Source organism: Humulus lupulus, chromosome X (genome assembly GCF_963169125.1).
Source record: "Humulus lupulus chromosome X, drHumLupu1.1, whole genome shotgun sequence".
In the NCBI taxonomy this organism is placed as follows: Eukaryota; Viridiplantae; Streptophyta; class Magnoliopsida; order Rosales; family Cannabaceae; genus Humulus; species Humulus lupulus.
This window is the reverse complement of record NC_084802.1, coordinates 65458211-65465584: the sequence shown is the minus strand read 5'-3', so window position 1 is coordinate 65465584 and position 7374 is coordinate 65458211.

Sequence of the window (7374 nt, the reverse complement as noted above, 5' to 3'; positions counted from 1 at the left end):
AATATATAGTAGTTGTCTAGAAATTTAGGTAAACAGAAATAATTAAGGGCATAGTAGTAAGTAATATGATAGTGTTTTGCAAAGATGAGTTCGATATAAGGTTAGTCTCTCGAGGTAAATCAAGTGTTGTACCAAAATGGTCAATCTCTTTCTGACGTCACAATAATGTCGGTGTCACGTGATGAAATGTGAGGTGAGAATAGAATTGGACCTTCGAAGAGATCACATATGCTAACGGGTTCATTGTACATGATATCCTCATAAATGACTTATAAACCCACCTCATTAACTGTGTAGACTTTTCAATTAAAGTACCTAAAACTTGAAATTCCTGTGTTATGCAGACTATTTATTTGAACCGACACTTTATAATATTTCATTAGAGTTAGTGTTCTCATAAGAATAACAACCACATGGTACTCTTTTCAATTGAATTGTGTTACCTCTACTGTTGAGAACATCCGTTTTGTAACCTATGACAACAATATCGTTATTATAGTGAACACACTTTACCTTGGAGATATATTAAGACAGGTATATGAGAAGTGTTGTGCATGATCGGAGATCAAATACGTGTATAATATTGTTTGTGAAGTAGACACTGTCAATCTCACTTGCATTTGGCGCCCTATAATGTTACACATTACTTGTTCGAGTTATTTTTTCAATAAATTCTAAAATGCATGCGTTGAATTTAATTTTTTAAATAATGTTGGTGAAATTTAATTAAGTAATATTGAAATACCTATAATTATTACGCAATGTGATATCACAATCTTGGTACTCCACATGAGTTTCCATGATGTCTCCGACCTCTACATTTGTTGTGAGAACACGTTTCGGTGTGGTGGAATTAAAATCCCAAACGGTGACCTCTATTTTGCCAGTTGTGAAAACGAGATGATTGTTTCTCCAGTGTATTGCACTTGAGAACTGAAAATCATGTAATGGTTGAGCTAGATACCATCGCAAAGTCATATATCCATTTCTTATGTTGTTCACTCTTACAATATTGCCTCCACCCACACTGCACAACATATTATTTCCATTAGTAGCGTGGTAATGGGGTAAGGATACCAACTTTGGTAAAATTTCATAATCCGTTGGTGGATTATCCATGCCTTGAATTCAGTAGTCTATACTTCCCATGATGCGAAGGTAGATGTCTCCATAAAAATGCTTAAAGATGTTGTTTAACCAAAATATATTTGCTTGTTGACGTGGCATGATCAATGTAACGACCCGAATTTGCTAATCAGGCTTAGGGCCTTGATTAGTGTGCCTTGAGGGCAATAAATGATTTAATATGCTAATGTGTGGATTTATGTGAATATAAGAAAATGATGCATGTTTAGTTGAGTTAAATGTGCATGTGGGCCCTGTCTGGATATTGGGGGCATAAGTGTGATAAATGTGATTAATGCGATATATATGTGATATGTCTGTGCAGCACGATCCGAGACAGTCCTGGGGAGCGGTGAGTCGGAAAGTCACAACAGGGTTGAGATTCGGACTCGGGGCGAGTCGAGGGGTAATTTGGGTACTAGGTGTGCTATGGGATTATCGGGACATGAAAGTAAATATTTGGAGATATATTTGAGGATAGAATGTCTAGGAGGGAATATTGGGGGAATTTACCATTTTTCCCTCGGGGGCGTTTTGGTACCCCGAGCCTTGAGGTAACCACATAGATTAAGTTAAATAAAACAAACAGGAAGAACCATTTAGGGGCTTGTAGAAACCGACACCTATTCTTACCTTCCAGCTGAAGATAGGTTCGTATCCTTTTCTCTCTTCACTCTCTAAGGCAAACTCAAGGAAACTTGGGGGAAACTAACTTAAAGCTAAGGGATTGCAGCTGGGGGATTTAAGGGAGCTTGAAGCTTGAAGATTGGAGCATAGGGAACTGGTTCTGAAGCTTAATCCAGCAAGGGTAAGCCTTAATTATAGAGATTATATTTAGATTTGCTGCTGGTTTGCTAGAGTTGCATGTTGGTTAAGTTTGATCTGTCTTGAGTGTCTTAGCTGAGTTTTGGAGCAGATTTTAATGGGGTTTTGGTGCTGTTATTGAGCTGAAATAATTGCGTTGGTTATCTAGGATTGTTAGCCAAGTTTTGGATGAATTGGCTTGAGGAAAGGTGTAGAAAGATGGTAAGAAATTCTGGGTTTGGAGGTGAGGGCCGCGGCCCTAGGAGGGGCGCACCGCGGCCTGTGTGCGCGCGCGGCCATGGGAGGCCGAGAAGTTCATGCGTTCCGCAACCCGTGTGTGTTGCAGGGGTGTGCTAGCCTCTATTTTGAGGCTAGCCGCGACTCTTGAGGGTGGGGTCTCGACTCTTAGTGCTAGTTTGCATTTTTAAGGGTGTTTAGGCTTGGGAATTCAATGGTTAAGGTTCAGGATGGATTTTATCGCCCGGATTGATAGAATTCAAGGTCCCGAAGGTTAGGGTTATGGCTCAAAGTTATTTATTGGATTAGAACTTGGTGGATGGATGTTGTTAATGTGTTGTGACTAGGGTTTCAGCGAGGCTCAAGTTAGAGGACTGTGCTCGGGACATCGATGCTCGGAGAGCTCGGGACTCAAGTAAGAAAACCCTTGTTCCCATAGAGCTTGTATGCAGGGCTGAGCCCAATATGTTTGAATAGAACTGGTATGCAGGGCTGAGCCCAATGTGTTTGAACTGCGGGGCGTAGCCCTTTAATTGATTATGTTAGAATTATGTACTTGCTTATTATGCTATGTATGCTATTATGTGAATGATCGGTAAAAGCCGGGAACTGTGTAGGCCGAGAATGGCAGTGGTCGGGAACGGCAAAAGGCCAGGAACGACGTTAGGCACGTTGGGTGCCAGGCCGAGTACGGCAAGGGGCCGGGAGCAGCGTTGAGCACGTGGAGTGCGAGTTGCCAGGGCGAGTCCCTAAAAGGATACCTGAGATATCCTCACGATGTGGTCCGCGAACCCAGGGCTTGGTAAACGCCTGGGACGGCTAGGCCGTATGTGTTTAGCCCATTGGTGGCCTGTTTATATGCCTGTTATATGTGTTGCATATGTTATCTGCTTGTGGGTTTTCTTGCTGGGCTTCGGCTCACAGACGCTCTGTGGTACAGGTAAGGGTAAAGAGAAGGCCAACCAACCATGAGTATAGCAGGCGTGAGGCGGCGTGTACATGTTGGGCCAGCCTGGCTGCCACAGCCAATGGATTTTGAGAGATGTCTGTATATAAACCTAGATTTTGTCGTTTAGTCGACTTGGTTCAGTTTATGTATTGTAAATGTTTCTAAATTGTATTTTGGGATCCCAAGTGTAAAAATTTTATGATTTTTTATGGTAATTGTTATTTCTAAAGTTTTTTTCTCTGTTTGTGGCTTAATTACACTATTTGACCTAAAACCTCGACTAGCGAGTTGAAAGCACGTTTTTAAACTCACTTAGTAATGGCTCTAAGAAAGTAGGGCGTTACAATCAGGGTGCACGTGGATAGCACGAGACTATTTAGTGATGACAGTCTGGTCGATCAACGACCAGGATAGCGAGCTGTTCGATGGATTTAAGAAAGATGCTGAATAGTACGACAGAAGATATGCTAACATATACGACCAGGTCTAATCGTAGTAACGAAGCCAAAGTTCAAATACAGTTATAAGTCAGATATTTCTAAGATATTTGACCTTCTTTATGTGTAACTATGATGATTTCCTTATTATTCAAAGGTTCTTGCAACAAAGTTTAAACACAGCCCATTGGCCCATATGTACATCCTTGAGCCTATAAATAAGACTCATGGGATTCATTTAAGAGAAGGGAATTTGATATTCAGAGAGAACGAGTGTTTTTATACACGATTTTTGAATTCCACTTTGGAGCTTGTGAAATTTAGTGAACCCTAGTTTGCTGATCGTAGGTTTCAAGGTTTAAATCAATAAAATCACTAAGTGGACGTAGGTTATTACCAATCTCTAGGGTCGAACCACTATAAAACATTTGTGTCGTTTAGTTCTTGCATTCAACTTATAAATTCTTATCGTTTTAGTGACTCCGTGTCATTGGCTAAATCATTAGTCAACAAATGCCATTATATATAAGGTAGGAGTTCCGTCGTCATCAACCACATCTGCCGCCCAACATTTGATCCAACTACAGGAGATGAATTGGTCTGACAGATAAAAAAAAAATTCTACCTGTTTGAAGAAATATGTGTTAGAGAATGTAACCACCATGGTGAAAACATATTTCTTGACTTTTTTGCATGCTTTATCGGTCCAAAATTTAATTGGTGGAACACTCCAGTCAATTGGAATTTTGGGGACATTAATGTGGTTGAAGTAAAGCAACTGCAGATAAAATAAAAGCATTATATCAAAAACAAATAAAATTGTACAAACACAAAAAATTTAAAAGAAATGTCACAATTTTGACACATTGAACATTATATACATAATTACTTGAAGAAAAGCAATATACATCAATTAAGATGGCGTATAGAACCAGCTTGATACTTCCTAATTGATTTCATTAGGGAGCTATACGAATGTGTCGCCCAATTTCTAGAACGAATCAGAGTAGGATCACTAACCGCATTGATGTAACTGGTATGGACTTCAAATCCAGAACCGGGCACTAGAATGCTCCCAACAATCCCAAGGACAAAACAAGCCAAGAAATAGTCATCAGCTTCATCATATTCCAGAAGTGAATCTCTAAACTTGCCAGTGAGATTTTGGTGTTCCCACCCAAAATTATGTCCTTCAACTCAGAATCACACACCCTTTTATTGACCTCGATTGGAAAATTGCCATCAGGAAGATCTGTCACTCGTTTGAAAATCCTTGCAGATATTGGAACCTTCTTCCCATACAATTTCGTAAAGTTATCACCAACATTTACTCTTTCAACTAGCCATTGAATTAGTGGAGTATATACATTGGGAAAATCTATCGTCAGATAAGCACCAAATCCCGCTTCTCGAACCATGGATTTTTGATCATGAGTTAGGAATCCACTATCCTAACCACCCTCTCAAAAGAACATCTACTTACTAATTCACGTGAATCAACTTCCACACCATCTTAATCTTCTTCATACTTGTCTCCATTTGCATAACCTGTAGTTTCATCCGGATCAGGTCAAGCCACCTTCTTCAGCTTCTGGGACTTAGTTTTGCAAGCAGCATGAATCTTCTTTCTTATTCTTGCTAGTGCAAGCCGTGTTGAAAGTGGTCCTCCACTTTCCACCAAGGTCCTTCTACATCTATGTGAAAAAATCAAATTGCATTGAGAATTTGATAATAACTAAATCATCAAAAGAACAATGATTTTAATCTATGACTATGTACCATACCCCAACGAGTCTTAACAAAACCTCCAATTCAGCCTCTTGCTGCATTTTTTTCAATGAAGCATTCTTAATTTTATGGCAGAGTAAAATCATGAAATACAAATATATGTCAATGAATAATCAAATCAAGACTTATGAAACTTTTTTAAATTAAAAACAAGTGGGTAAAACCTACATTAACTCTGACACATCGTCCTTCTCAGGAAGGACCTTAGCCTTCTTAGCCACACCTCCACGCTTGCATTTAACCACAATTTAAAGCATATACACCAAGTAGCCACAAAACATGAAAATCCAACATTAGACAATACAGATACAAAGTTGAAATAATAAATAATCAGATAGCATGAAGGCATTTAGATTTAGTTACTCAACTAAATATTTTGAATACATTAATTCATTTTTTAAATACAATAATAAGAACAATTATCTCCGAATTTTTAATTGTGTAGAAAATTTTAATATCATGTGAAACATGTTGAATGCAGGTTGAACGAAAACAAGCATGTTGAATGCAAGCTACCATGGCATGGCCATCCAGGGTGTTGTGCTCACCCGTTCGGTAAAGACCGTGAACCCAGTGCCTGGTAAAGCGCCTGGGTTGGCATAGGCCATTATGTGAATAATCAATTATCTGTTTAAGGTTATGTTTTTATTGATTGAATTGTCATATGCTATGTGTGGAGTTTTCTTGTCGGGCCTTGGCTCACGGGTGCTCTATGGTGCAAGTAAGGGCAAAAGAAAGACCGACCAAGCATGAGTTGGAGGGCATGGAACGGCGTGTACATGTTCGGCCTACCTAGCTACCATGGTCGAGGTTGTTTGAGGGACATGCTATAAACAATTGATTTGGTCTCTTAGGTCGACTGTACCTTAACTTTTGAATTGTAAATACATTTTGAAATTGTATTTTGGGAGGGAAATTTCAATTTATATGCTTGATAAAAGTTATAATTACAAAAAAATGCTAGGCATATTAAAATTTACAAAATAATGCTATTTTTTTGCACTTTACCCAAAATGCCCTTTCCACTTCTTCCTCACTTCTCATTTCTCTCTTCTCTCTTCTCTCTTCTCTCTTCTCTCTTCCCTCTCTCTCTCTCTCTTATTTCACTCTCTCTCACCTCACAACACCACCACCACACTAAATATTATATTTCGAACAGATTTGGACATGATTTTTGGGTTTTTTTTGTGATTTTTTTCAGATCTGAAACTCTGAAATCTGCAAAAAATCGACCTTGATCGATGGTGCTCGATGCCAGCTCGATGAGACCTTCAAAATCATGATTTTTCATGAAAAAATGACTTTGCTCAATGGTGGTTCGATGGTAGTTCGATAGTGGCTCGATGGTGCTCGATGCCAGCTCGATGAGACCTTCAAAATCATGATTTTTCATGAAAAAATGACTTAGCTCGATGGTGGTTCGATGGTACTCGATAGTGGTTCGATGGTGCTCGATGGTGCTCGATGCAATTCTTGTAAGAGACATAATTTTTCACTCGGGTGTCCGTTTGGGGTGATTTTTTTTTTGGGTATTTTTTCAAGATCTACACGTTTGACATGTTAATATGCACATTTGTGAAGTGTAACACTTGTAAAAAAATACAAAAGTGCAAACATACCTCATGTTTAAGACATCTTTTGGTATATTTTTAAGTTTTAAACTTCCCCAATGTACATATGAGCATGTCAAACGCGTAGATCTTGAAAAAATACCCAAAATAAAAAAAAATCACCCCAAACGGACACCCGAGTGAAAAATTATGTCTCTTGCAAGAATTGCATCAAGCACCATCGAGCCATTATCGAGCTACCATCGAACCACCATCGAGCTAAGTCATTTTTTCATGAAAATCTTGATCTTGAAGGCCCCAGCGAATGGTGGATCGATGGTGCTCGATGCCAGCTTGATGAGACCTTCAAAATCATAATTTTTCATGAAAAAATGACTTAGCTCGATGGTGGTTCGATGGTAGCTCAATAGTGGTTCGATGGTGCTCGATGCAATTCTTGTAAGAGACATAATTTTTCACTCGA